Below are 11,974 nucleotides of genomic sequence, written 5' to 3'. Positions count from 1 at the left end.
ATGAAACTTGTGTTTTGTAAGCTGTTTCAACTGATGACAGATGTGGATGGAGAGAGACTTCCTTGGTGGTGCAGAGGCTAAGACTCCGTCCTCCCAATGCAGGGGACTCAGGTTCCATCCCTGGTCGGGGAACTAGATCCCACAGGTCACAACTGAATAAAAAGATCCTACATGAAACAGCAAAGATGGAAGATCCCACATGCCAAAACTTAAGACACAGCACAGCCAAAGAAATACTTATTAGAAAAAAGGGAGCGGGGAAGAAATGGATGGGGAGAGATGTTGAAGGACGGGGTATATATCTGAGGTTAGGATGCAAAGCCCACTTTCTGAAAGCTGACATTTATAAAGAGATTTCCTAGGACAGCAGACTATTCCATGTTCTCAGCAAATAACCATCAAGGGCTTTCAGGCATGCTACTCAGCTAAAAACAGAGATGGCCAGTTCATGGCCCCCAAGCAGATACAAGGTGACTCCAGGAAATAATGAAAAAAATTCTAGGTGGTTATGTCATGGGGTAGAAATGTCACAGCATGATATACAAACCCAATCCTACCTAAGCCAGTTCACCTTTTCTAGCAGGCGTGCTCAGGAAGAGCCACTGAACGGGAATTCACGTTGTGCACTCTTCAAGGAGAAAAGATTTGGCTACTGTTCAAGAACTGCCTTTTTACAAATGCTTGGAGATTTTTTTTTTGGGGGGGGGGTGGGGGTGGTGGCAGAGGAGGAGGCGGGAAAGCTTCTTTTAAAGATGGCATGGATTCTTACGCTGGTTAAATTTTGAGTCCACAAAGCTAGATTGTGGTGCCTAGCAGTTTGGTCCAATATTAATCTGGATGCTGCTGAGAAGGTACTTTGTACTGATATATGTGTGAACATCTACAATCTACCGACTTTAAGCAAATGAGAATATCCTCTTTAATAAGATGGTAAAGAATCCAGCTACCAGTACAGCAGATGAAAGAGACATGGGTTCAAATCCCTGGGTGAGGAAGATTCCCTGGAGCAGAAAATGGCAACCCACTCCAGTATTGTTGCCTGGAGGATCCCCTGGACAGAGGAGCCTGGCGGCTATAGTCCATGGGGTCACAAAGAGCTGGACACGACTGAGTGACTAAGCATGAGTGTGACCCTTACCCAGCTGGCTGACGGCTACAGCAGTTTCACGCACTGCAGGATACCTGGAGAGGGAGGAATTCTGCCTCAAGATTGTAACAGACAAATCCAACCTGCCCTGGATTTCAGACTCAAGACCACAAGATCAGTCCCCAGTATTTTCCAGCCTGAGTGCTTCCCCTAAGATACAATTCAGACTCCAGGAGTCTCAAGATGGCAACACCCATTCATGCCTGAGTTTCCAACCCACCCTCCTCTACTCTATGGTATCTGGACCTGCCAGACCCTGCAACTGCATGAACCAATTCCTTCAAATAAATTTCTCTCTCATATATATTTATAGAAAAAAAGAGGAAGTGTTAGTCGTTAGTCGTGTCTGACTCTTTGCGACCCCATGGACTGTAGCCTGCCAGGCTCCTCTGTCCATGGGATTCTCTAGGCAAGGATACTGGAGTGGGTTGCCATTCCCTTCTCCAGGGGATCTTCCCAACAAAGAGATGAAAGTCGGGTCCCCTGCATTGCAGATGGGTTCTTTACTGTGTGAGCCACCAGATAAGCCGTTTATATATTTATATCTGTGTATATATAGAGTATCTGGTGGGCTGCCGTCTCTGGGGTCGCACAGAGTCGGACACAACGGAAGCGACTTAGCAGCAGCATGCAGTGTATACATATATATATAACGAATATATACTATAAATATATAAAGTAATGCATATGTGTCTGTCTATTTATCAATCTATCTATCCACCTATCTATTATCTCCTATTGTTTCAAAGAACCCTCACCGGTACAACTTGAAGAGGGCATGGCAACCCACTCCAGTATTCTTGCCTGGAGAATCCCATGGACAGAGGAGCCTGGCGGGCTGCAGTCCACGGGGTGGCCAAGAGTTGGACATGACTGAACCCACATGCGTTGACACAGCTCTTTGCCAAATCAAGAAAGCAAGGCTCAGGAAGATGGGGACGGAGGTGGGAGAGGGGTTCAGGATGGGGAACACATGTACACCCACGGCTGATTCATGTCAGTGAATGGCAACAACCCGTACAATATTTTAAAGTCATCAGCGTCCAATTAAAATAAATAATAAAAAAATAAAAACAGTAAAAAAAAAGAAAGAAAGAAAGAAAAGAACAAACTTCAGCTGCAGAGAGGACACTAGCATTTCCTTGGGTCATATTCCCTCTCCAATAGAGAGGTCAGGGTGGTTTTGTCCCCCACAGGAACTCCTACTTTGCGAGGACTATGCCAAGACTTGCTTTCCCACGTTGCTTGAATGAGGTGGATTCGGCAGAACGGGAACGTTCCCAGTATTGCTCTTCCCATCACCGCCATGAATAGTAAATATTGATGGCACCTTCTGCCTCGTTACCAATGGCAGCCTCCACCAGCTGCCATTAATCCACTCTGGAGGCTCGCTATGACTGTGGCTGCTCCTGTTTATACCCCACCCGGAAAAAGAGTCAGCATCCTTCGGTGGACTTCCTGCCAGACTTCACACATCTTTTCCGAAGCAAGACTCATAAATAAACATGAGCCGTCGCCAAAATGCAATCAGACATCAGGGCAGTGCCACAGCGTAATAGCTTTATCGTGGAGGGTACCAGACCATACTCGCAGGACGCCTTCAGTAAACCTAATAAAGCACGAAGTAATTGGAAGGGGGGACTAATTAATTTCCCTCATCTACCCTTCCGCCCAAGACAGATGAAACAGCCTTCCTTAAAACAATGCTATGGCTTTTCTTACTTAGGAAAATTGCTTTTCATTCCCTGAGTGCATTATACTTAAAACCATTGCCTATAAAAGAGTTGCCACATTCTACTTGGAGGTTTAAAAACAGAATCTGTAACTCGGAGCATAACCTTTCAGTTTCAATTCCTCAACGATGTTTCTATTAACAGAAGTGGTGAGTTTCAAGGTTGTTCACAAAGACTGTTATTTTTTACTTTGTAACTGCCTGAATTCTCTGTCATTTTCATGGGAATCGTCATGCTTAGACATTGGAAATTCCTCACTGGGCTTCAAGAGCCCTGCTGTGTGCTTTGCGGTACTTTTTAAAGTTTTTGATTTGTTTTTAATTGAAGGATGTTGCTTTACAATATTGTGTTGGTTTCTGCCATACATCCACATCAATCAGCTGTAGGGATACACACGTCCCCTCTGTCTTGAACTTCCCTCCCACCTCGCACCCCTCCAGGTTTTCCCAGATCGCCGGGATGAGTTCCCTCAGCCCTAGAGCAAATTCCCACTGGCTCTCTGTTTCACATGTGGTAATCTATACGCTTCCGCACTGTTCATCTCTCTGTTCATCCATCCCTCTGCTCCCCCCACGTCAGGGGTCTACAGTTCGATTCTCTACGTCTGTGATTTCTATCAGTTCAGTCTAGTGCCTCAGTCGTGTCCGAGTCTTCGCAACCCCATGGACTGCAGCACGCCAGGCCTCCCTGTCCACCACCAACTCCCAGAGTTTACTCACACTCATGTCCATTGAGTTGGTATCTTCAATGCTGCCCTGCAAATAGGCTCATCCATACCACTTGGCTAGAGTCCATTTGTATGCGTTATCCCTCTCTGGCCTCGCTCTGTACGAACAGCCTCTAGGTGCGTCGACATCATTAGCACTGATTCAGATGTGCTCTTTTCTACGGCTGAGTAATATTCCACTACACACATGCACCGGCTTTGTTGTACATTTTGGTACATAGATTATGAACATGGACACCAGGAAGGATCAAGATGAGGCAGGCACCCACTCTCTACATGAGAGTTACTCACTCAGTTGAGTCAGACTGTTTCCAACCCCATGGACTGTAGTCCACCAAGCTCCTCTGTCCATGGGATGCTCCAGATAAGGCTACTGCAATAACGTGCCATTCCCTTCTCCAGGGAATCTTCTCTTCCCAGGGATCAAACCCACATCTCCTGCATTGCAGGCAGATTTTTTATTTTTTTTTTTACACCATCTAAGCCACCAGGAAAGTTCATCTCTCTATACACCTTGTGGGCAAACACACTTCAGATCATTCAGAGTGTGTCCTGACCCAAGGAAGATGAAACAGTTTATATAAACACTCGCTTCTGAGAAGAAGAGAGGCAAGCTTTGTGAAAGAATGGGTCCTGGCTCACTATAAATATTTTTGCATGGTGAGATTTGCACTGCTGCGTTACAGAGCTGGGGGAGTAAAGGGAAGCCAATGGCGTACCAAAATTTCTTTCTGTCAATACACAGTAATGTCAGTTTTTATGGAAATATTCCACTTTGCTTGAAGACAGTCATTTCCATGGCTGTCTCTATGTTTAGAGAAAATTATTCTTTACAGATAGGTTCAAATCATAGGGTATCCTTCAAACATACCTATTGGCATGTTCTATAGCAAATAACCTTAATAAACATACAATTTTATCCTGCAAAGTCTTTTTTTTTTTAATGTAAGAAGAGAAAGGAAAAGTGTTGGGTTGGCCAGAAAGTTCTTTGGGTTTTTTTTCCAGTTGATGTTACAGAAAAAGCCGAATGAATTTTTGGCCAACCCAATACAAGGTAGGATAATGTAAGAGCATCTTTTATTATTGATTTATAATTTAATTGGAGGAAAATTTCTTTACAATGTTATGCTGCTTTATGCCAAACATCAATGTAAATTGGTTACAATTATATACATATATATACTTATCATGTATATAGATATATATATATATATATATATATATATATATCGAGTCCACTTCTCTTATGTCTCCAACATTGGCAGGCATGTATTCTTGGCAACCCACGTGCATTAGTGGTAAAGAACCTGCCTATCAATGCAGGAAACATAAGCGATGTGGGTTCGATCCCTGGGTTGGGAAGATCCCCTGGAGGAGGGCATGGCAACCCACTCCAGTATTCTTGCCTCAAGACTCCCATGCCTGGTAGGCTACGGTCCATGGGGTTGCAAGAGTCCACAGACACACAACTTAGTGACTAAACCAGCACTTCCATAGTAGGATATTTTCTTGATCATTTTCATTTTCTTACTGTCCTTGAGTTGAGACAGAAGGTCTAATTGAGCATGGAGATCTAAATGACCCACTCACTCGTTTTTCATGCAAAGACCACGCACATGCGCTCCTAGCTCTGGAGACCTCTTCTCAGGGACACCCTGCTTCTGCTGCAACAGGCAAGTGGTGGGGAGCTGTGGAAGGTCTCAGCTCACTGTGAGAGCTACTCTTAGCCACTCTGATTGGCTCAAGAGTAAAAATGTGCTTAAAATACAAAATGGCAATTAAACCACCACTTGTTCCTTCTAAGTGTGTTGCTGCTAACAGTTGGTGATAAGGCAAGTAAACAAGTCGTGTTATGTTTTTCATTTCCGTGAGCATATTAACAGTTGCTGTAGTATTAATAATCACATATATGTGTGCCTGTTCAACACTGCATTTAACATATGACATCATTTCCATAATCATCCTCCTACTGTTGGGCCAACTCAAAAGTAGCCTGTTTTCATTTCCACGATTCTAGAAATGGGTATTTTAACTACCTATATCATAAATACCTGAGGTCATTTTTGTTTTCAAACTTTAAACTTTCTCTTTTTTTTTTTTTCCCATTGGCCTAGAGCTGATTAACAATATTGTGGTTTCAGGTGAACAGTCACACATACGCATGTATCCATTCTCCCCCAAACTCCCCTCCCATCCAGGCTGCCACATGACACGGAGCAGAGTTCCCTGTGCTGTCCAGTAGGTCCTTGTTGGTTCTCCATGTGAAATACAGCAGTGTGTCCATGAACGTTCCATGGAAATGAACTCAGCCAACACTGAATCTAGTAAACTCGGTTCCTTGGTAACAATGCTCAGGCACCTACTGACATGGCAGGGAGTCACTGCTGAATAACATTGTTTCTAATCATCTAGAGATTTCATTTGCCCTTACTTCTGTTCATGATCCGCATAAATAACAGAGTTGTGTTAGCACTGAAAACAAGCTGTACTTCTTGTTATGTGTATCACACTCATTTGCCACGAAACAGTGGTATTTCCCTGGGAAATGTGAAACAATGATAATTTATCTCCAAGGGTCAGACGCTTTCTATTATTTGCATTTACCTTGGGATCATTTTTTTTTTCTTTAACTGGAGTGCTTTAGCTTGCTTGTTGGCCAGGGAAGATGGAAAATGAATCATAACCCAAAGAATTAGAGGAACAACAGAGTTCTCTTCAAGCTCACAGCATTCTGAGTGGAGACTGTAGACACCTTGGCAAGAGGAAACAGTGAGAATCCTTGAAGGACCACTTTTCTCCCCAGTCTGTAACCAACTCATCCGGCTTTCATCAGAAAAAGCCAATTTTCTAGCTTTCCCTGACTTATGAGCAACAAACCACTTATGGCATGGATCAAATGTTTCTTTCTATCTCTCTAACAACAGAAAATGTATCTTGAATTATTATTTGCTATCGTTGGTCATTTATTAAATAATAAACGTCTAGATCTGCCCAAGTACACAGAAGAAGGACAGTCAATAATGCTTCCGCAAACATCCTGAAATTCATTTTGGCCTTAGGAGATTAAATTAACCGCATGCATGGTACCTGTCACATGTCAGACAGTGTTAGTAGATCAGGATTGAGAATTGATCGTTACATTTAATAATAGGAAGATCACAGGCGATCCTGACAAGGCAAGTTTTGCTGACAGTGGGAGAAGGTTTAGTAGAACGGATTAAGAGAGTAAACAGGCATTTAAAAATAAATCACAAGTGTCACATATATGCGGAACCCAAAATGATACAAACGAACTTATCTATCAAACACAGACAACAAAGCAAAGAGAACAGATTTGTAGCTGCAGGGGGAAGTGGGGTGGGGGGAATATGAATAGAAGTTTGGGATTACCAGGGGCAAATTATTATACAGAGAATGGATAAGGAACAAGGCTTTTACTGTATAGCACAGAGAACTATATTCAATACCCCGTAACAGATCATAATGGAAAAGAATACAAATAAATGTGTGTGTGGGTGTGTGTGTATAACTGAACCACTTACTGAACAGCAGAAATTAACACAAGATTGTCAATCAACTATACTTCAACAACATAAATAAAAAAAATAAACACATCCTATAAATGCAGATGTTTTATATTTCAACTATAATCGACCCTTGAACAACTCGAGTTTGAACTGGGTGGGTCTACCTGTATGCAAATGTTTTCAATAAATACACTGGAAAAATTTTTTAGAGATTTGCGACTTGAAAAAAGCCTCAGATAAACCACATAGCCTAGAAATATTGAAAAAAACCTAAGAAAAATTTCGGTATATCATGAATGCATAAAATATACGCAGTTGGACATGTATGTGTCTTAAGTCACTTCAGTTGTGTCCAGCTCTTTGCAACACTTTAAAGACTGTAGCCCACCAGGCTCCTCTGTCCATGGGATTCTCCAGGCAAGAATACTGGAGTGGGTTGTCATTCCCTTCTCCAGGGGATCTTCACAACCTAGGGATCGAACTCTCATCTCTTACATCTCCTGCAACGGCAGGCGAGTTCTTTACCGCTAGCGCCACCTGGGAAGCCCATAGTCAGAAATATAACACACAAAATAAGACTTTAGCAACTTTATGCTATCAAGTAAGGCTTCTGGTCAATACTTGGCTATTCACAGTTACATTTTTATGGGGCCAGAAGTTATACATGGATTTCTGATTTTGCTGGGTGTCAGCATTCCTAATGCCTGTGTTCAAAGATCAAGTGTATATGAATGCCATGTTTTCTAATAAAGATACAGCAATAATAATTGCTATATAAAGCTAACTGGAACATACTTTTGATCTTGGAGGAAAAATCGTAAGGCCAAAGGTATTTTTCCATAGGATACATTTCCCCTAAAGCTCCAGGTAACAGAGAAGACATAATCAACAGCAAAACATTTATGTGGAGGCAAGGAGACGCAAGCTCGTTCTCACTACGACCCACACGAAGAAAGAACCGATAGATTATCTATTAGGATATCTCAGCGGGAGTGGCTTTGGCAGCCTAACAGAAGACTTTACTTACAAAAAGTTCGATGCCCCCAGAAATGCCAATGCGGGAGAAAGAAGGGGGGAAAATTCAGCCAGATACCAAGGCAAAGGGCAGAAAACTACAGCCGTAAATCAGGCAGGTGGACTGCTCGGGAAGCCAGAGAGATGAAGTGAAGGGTGACCGGAGCAGAGACAGAACGAGAGGCTGATCGTTCAAGAGCCAGTAGGGTATCAGTTTTGAAAACACTAGCTTTCTCTCCGTCTTCCTTCACTCAGGATTGTCATTGACTACCTTACTTGAGGTTACTTTTTTCTTTTTTCCCCCCCCAAGGGTCCATTTCACACGAGCAAAGCAAAGTGAGCAAAGGAAAACATGAAATGAATGCGCCCAGCAACCATGAGACACACAGTAATTTATGCGGTACAAGGCCAGGCTGGATTGTCCTTGTCAGTCACCAGCCTGTGGATCCAAAGACATCAAATCAAATACAGCTCTGTGAGCGGAAGACCTGGATCCTTGCAAAGGTTGCCCTCAGTGTAGACTTAAAGCTACCTTCGTATGTCAATGAATCTACGCTTTAGAGACCAAACTTGCATGGGTTGCTAAGGGCTCTTTGTTGAAAACACCTGAATCGTTTTAAGGACCCGCTGTTTTGCATCAGTTTGTAAAAAGACTAAAATATCTAATTAGTTAAAAAAAAAAGTAATCGATAATTGTAAACTATGGTGTCAAGAATCAGAAAAAGATTAATTGCAGGTGGTCCTTGCTGAGAGTGAATTGACAACCCCACCGAGCAAGGTCTTAGCAATTAATAAAACAAACAGCCATGAGATTTACATTAGTGTTCAAAGGTCAGTCCATTACAATGAAAGAGTGCATTCATTAGGAAAACAAATGCTCCGAGGAAATCCTATAACTGCCTCTTATCATGCACGGCTATATTAGCCTTTCCGCTGGCAAAAACCCTACACAAGGAAAGACACGACAGTCCAATAGTAAAGGACATGAAATGCCCGTGAAAAACCCTGAGAAGTTACTTGCTGTATTACACCTCAACTCTTGAACTGCAAACATACGTTGAGCTCGGGGAAAGCAAACACCGGGCCGCACTTGCAATCGTACGGAAATACTGACTTCTTGTCAAGGCAGCTCGAAAGGGCCAGGGGGCCACCTGGGGGATTATTAATTTATTTTTTCCGTTCGTATTGAGGTGGCCAAAAGACTCATTCCATTATAAGGGAAAAAATCCGAATGAACTTTTTGGCCAATCCAATGTTTTTCTCTATTTTGCCTTCATTTATTTTTTTAAAGGCTTTCAGTTCAGTCGCTCAGTCGTGTCCGACTCTTTGCGACCCCGTGGACTGCAGCACGCCAGGCCTCCTTGTCCATCACCAACTCCCGGAGTTTGCTCAAACTCATGTCCATAGAGTCAGTGATGCCATCCAACCATCTCCTCCTCTGTCATCCCCTTCTCCTCCTGTCGTCAATCTTTCCCGGCATCAGGGTCTTTTCTAATGAGGCAGTTAAAGGCTTTACGGAATATTGTTTCGGTTTTATGTTTTGTTTTCTTGGCCACGAGGCACATAGGATCTTAAGCTCAAACCCACACCCCTGAGCTGGAAGGTGAAGTGGTAACCACTGAACCACCAGGTGAGTCCCTCAACCCAATATTTTAATTCTAACTCCTTGTCATGAGATACTGCTGAAATGCATCAAGTCGGCACGGTGAAATTTCCGATTCGGAAGTTAAGAAGGAAAGAGTATATTTGTAGGAAAAACACTCAACTATCAATAATTGATTCTACAATACATAAAATATAGTGCATATTACTTACATGGTATCTTGTGTGAAAACATAAATGAGCACAGCTTGATCATTGTTTGTACACAAATATGTCCGTGCAAACAAGTCCAAGGTAACATAGACAACTTTTCCTTCACCACCTCAACACTCCCTCCTCTCCCTTTTCAACCGACAATCATGAGTTAACCACTGCCTTGATTCCGAACATGGTACATTCTGTATGTTTTCAAAATCTCTAGCCGTGGAAACATTCAAGCCCTCTTGTGTGTGTTGCTTCCTTTGCTTAATATTACATGTGTGATATCCATTCATGAATATCAGATGAAGGAGTTCAGTTCCGTCGCTCAATTGTGTCCGACTCTTTGCGACCCCATGAATCGCAGCATGCCAGGCCTCCCTGTCCATCACCAACTCCCGGAGTTGACTCAGACTCACGTCCATCGAGTCTGTGATGCCATCCAGCCATCTCATCCTCTGTCGTCCCCTTCTCCTCTTGCCCCCAATCCCTCCCAGCATCAGAGTCTTTTCCAATGAGTCAGCTCTTCTCATCAGGTGGCCAAAGTACTGGAGTTTCAGCTTTAGCATCAGTCCTTCCAAAGAAATCCCAGGGCTGATCTCCTTCAGAATGGACTGGTTGGATCTCCTTGCAGTCCGGACTCTCAAGAGTCTTCTCCAAAACCACAATTCAAAAGCATCAATTCTTCGGCACTCAGCCTTCTTCACAGTCCAACTCTCACATCCATACATGACCACAGGAAAAACCATAGCCTTGACTAGACGGACCTTTGTTGGCAAAGTAATGTCTCTGCTTTTCAATATGCTGTCTAGGTTGGTCATAACTTTCTTTCCAAGGAGTAAGCGTCTTTTAATTTCATGGCTGCAGTCAACATCTGCAGTGATTTTGGAGCCCCAAAAAATAAAGTCTGACCCTGTTTCCACTGTTTCCCCATCTATTTCCCATGAAGTGGTGGGACCGGATGCCATGATCTTCGTTTTCTGAATGTTGAGTTTTAAGCCAACTTTTTCACTCTCCACTTTCACCTTCATCAAGAGGCTTTTTAGTTCCTCTTCACTTTCTGCCATAAGGGTGGTGTCATCTGCATATCTGAGGTTATTGATATTTCTCCCGGCAATCTTGCTTCCAGCTTGTGCTTCTTCCAGCCCAGCGTTTCTCATGATGTACTCTGCATAGAAGTTAAATAAGCAGGATGACAATATACAGCCTTGATGGACTCCTTTTCCTATTTGGAACCAGTCTGTTGTTCCATGTCAAGTTCTAACTGTTGCTTCCTGACCTGCATGCAAATTTCTCAAGAGGCAGATCAGGTGGTCTGGTATTCCCATCTCTTGAAGAATTTTCCACAGTTTATTGTGGAAGCAGTTATTCCCTTATTAATATAATATATATATAAGATAATATATAATATTATAAAATCAGAGTTTATACTTTTCTGTACAGTAGAAACTCACACAGCCTTGTAAAGGACTTCCCTGGTGGCTTAGATGGTAAAAGTGTCTGCCTACAATGCAGGAGACCCAGGTTCAATCCCTGGGTTTGGGAAGATCCCCCTGAAGAAGGAAACGGCAACCCACTCCAGTGTTCTTGCCTGGAGAATCCCATGGACGGAGGAGACTGGTGGGCTACAGTCTGTGGGATCACAGAGAATCAGACACAATTGACCATACACACAGCACAGCATACAATGAGTTTTTATAATAAGTTATCAACTTTGTATGAAAGCTGCTCCTATTTTCACCAATACTTGGCATTTCCTTTCTTTTTAACTGTAATCTGGTAGGTTAGAATATAATTTTGATGCATATTTCATTCAATGAAGGCATGTTACACACCTGACCTATTTCCATATTCTTTCTTATTGTAGACATATTGTAAAATATGGATTAAATCTCTGAGGCTGACATTACAGGTGAGAGAGATTATCTCTTATATCAGTTCAGTGCAGTCGCTCAGTCATGTCTGACTCTCTGTGACCCCATGGGCTGCAGAGCACCAGGCCTCCCTGTCCATCACCAACTCCCGG

The 11,974-nt window shown here is 42.8% G+C and overlaps 1 non-coding gene across 1 annotated transcript; it reads left to right on the top strand.

Moving 5' to 3' along the window:
- The first annotated feature begins 11,420 nt into the window (after window positions 1–11,420).
- Window positions 11,421–11,494, top strand: TRNAC-ACA (transfer RNA cysteine (anticodon ACA)). The gene has a single exon. It is a non-coding gene; the product is annotated as a tRNA-Cys (tRNA).
- The last annotated feature ends 480 nt before the right edge of the window (window positions 11,495–11,974 follow it).

Source organism: Bos taurus, chromosome Y, assembly GCF_002263795.3.
Source record: "Bos taurus isolate L1 Dominette 01449 registration number 42190680 breed Hereford chromosome Y, ARS-UCD2.0, whole genome shotgun sequence".
Classification (NCBI taxonomy): Eukaryota; Metazoa; Chordata; class Mammalia; order Artiodactyla; family Bovidae; genus Bos; species Bos taurus.
The sequence above is the reverse complement of the archived record's forward strand: the minus strand, read 5'-3'. Positions and strand labels throughout refer to the sequence as shown.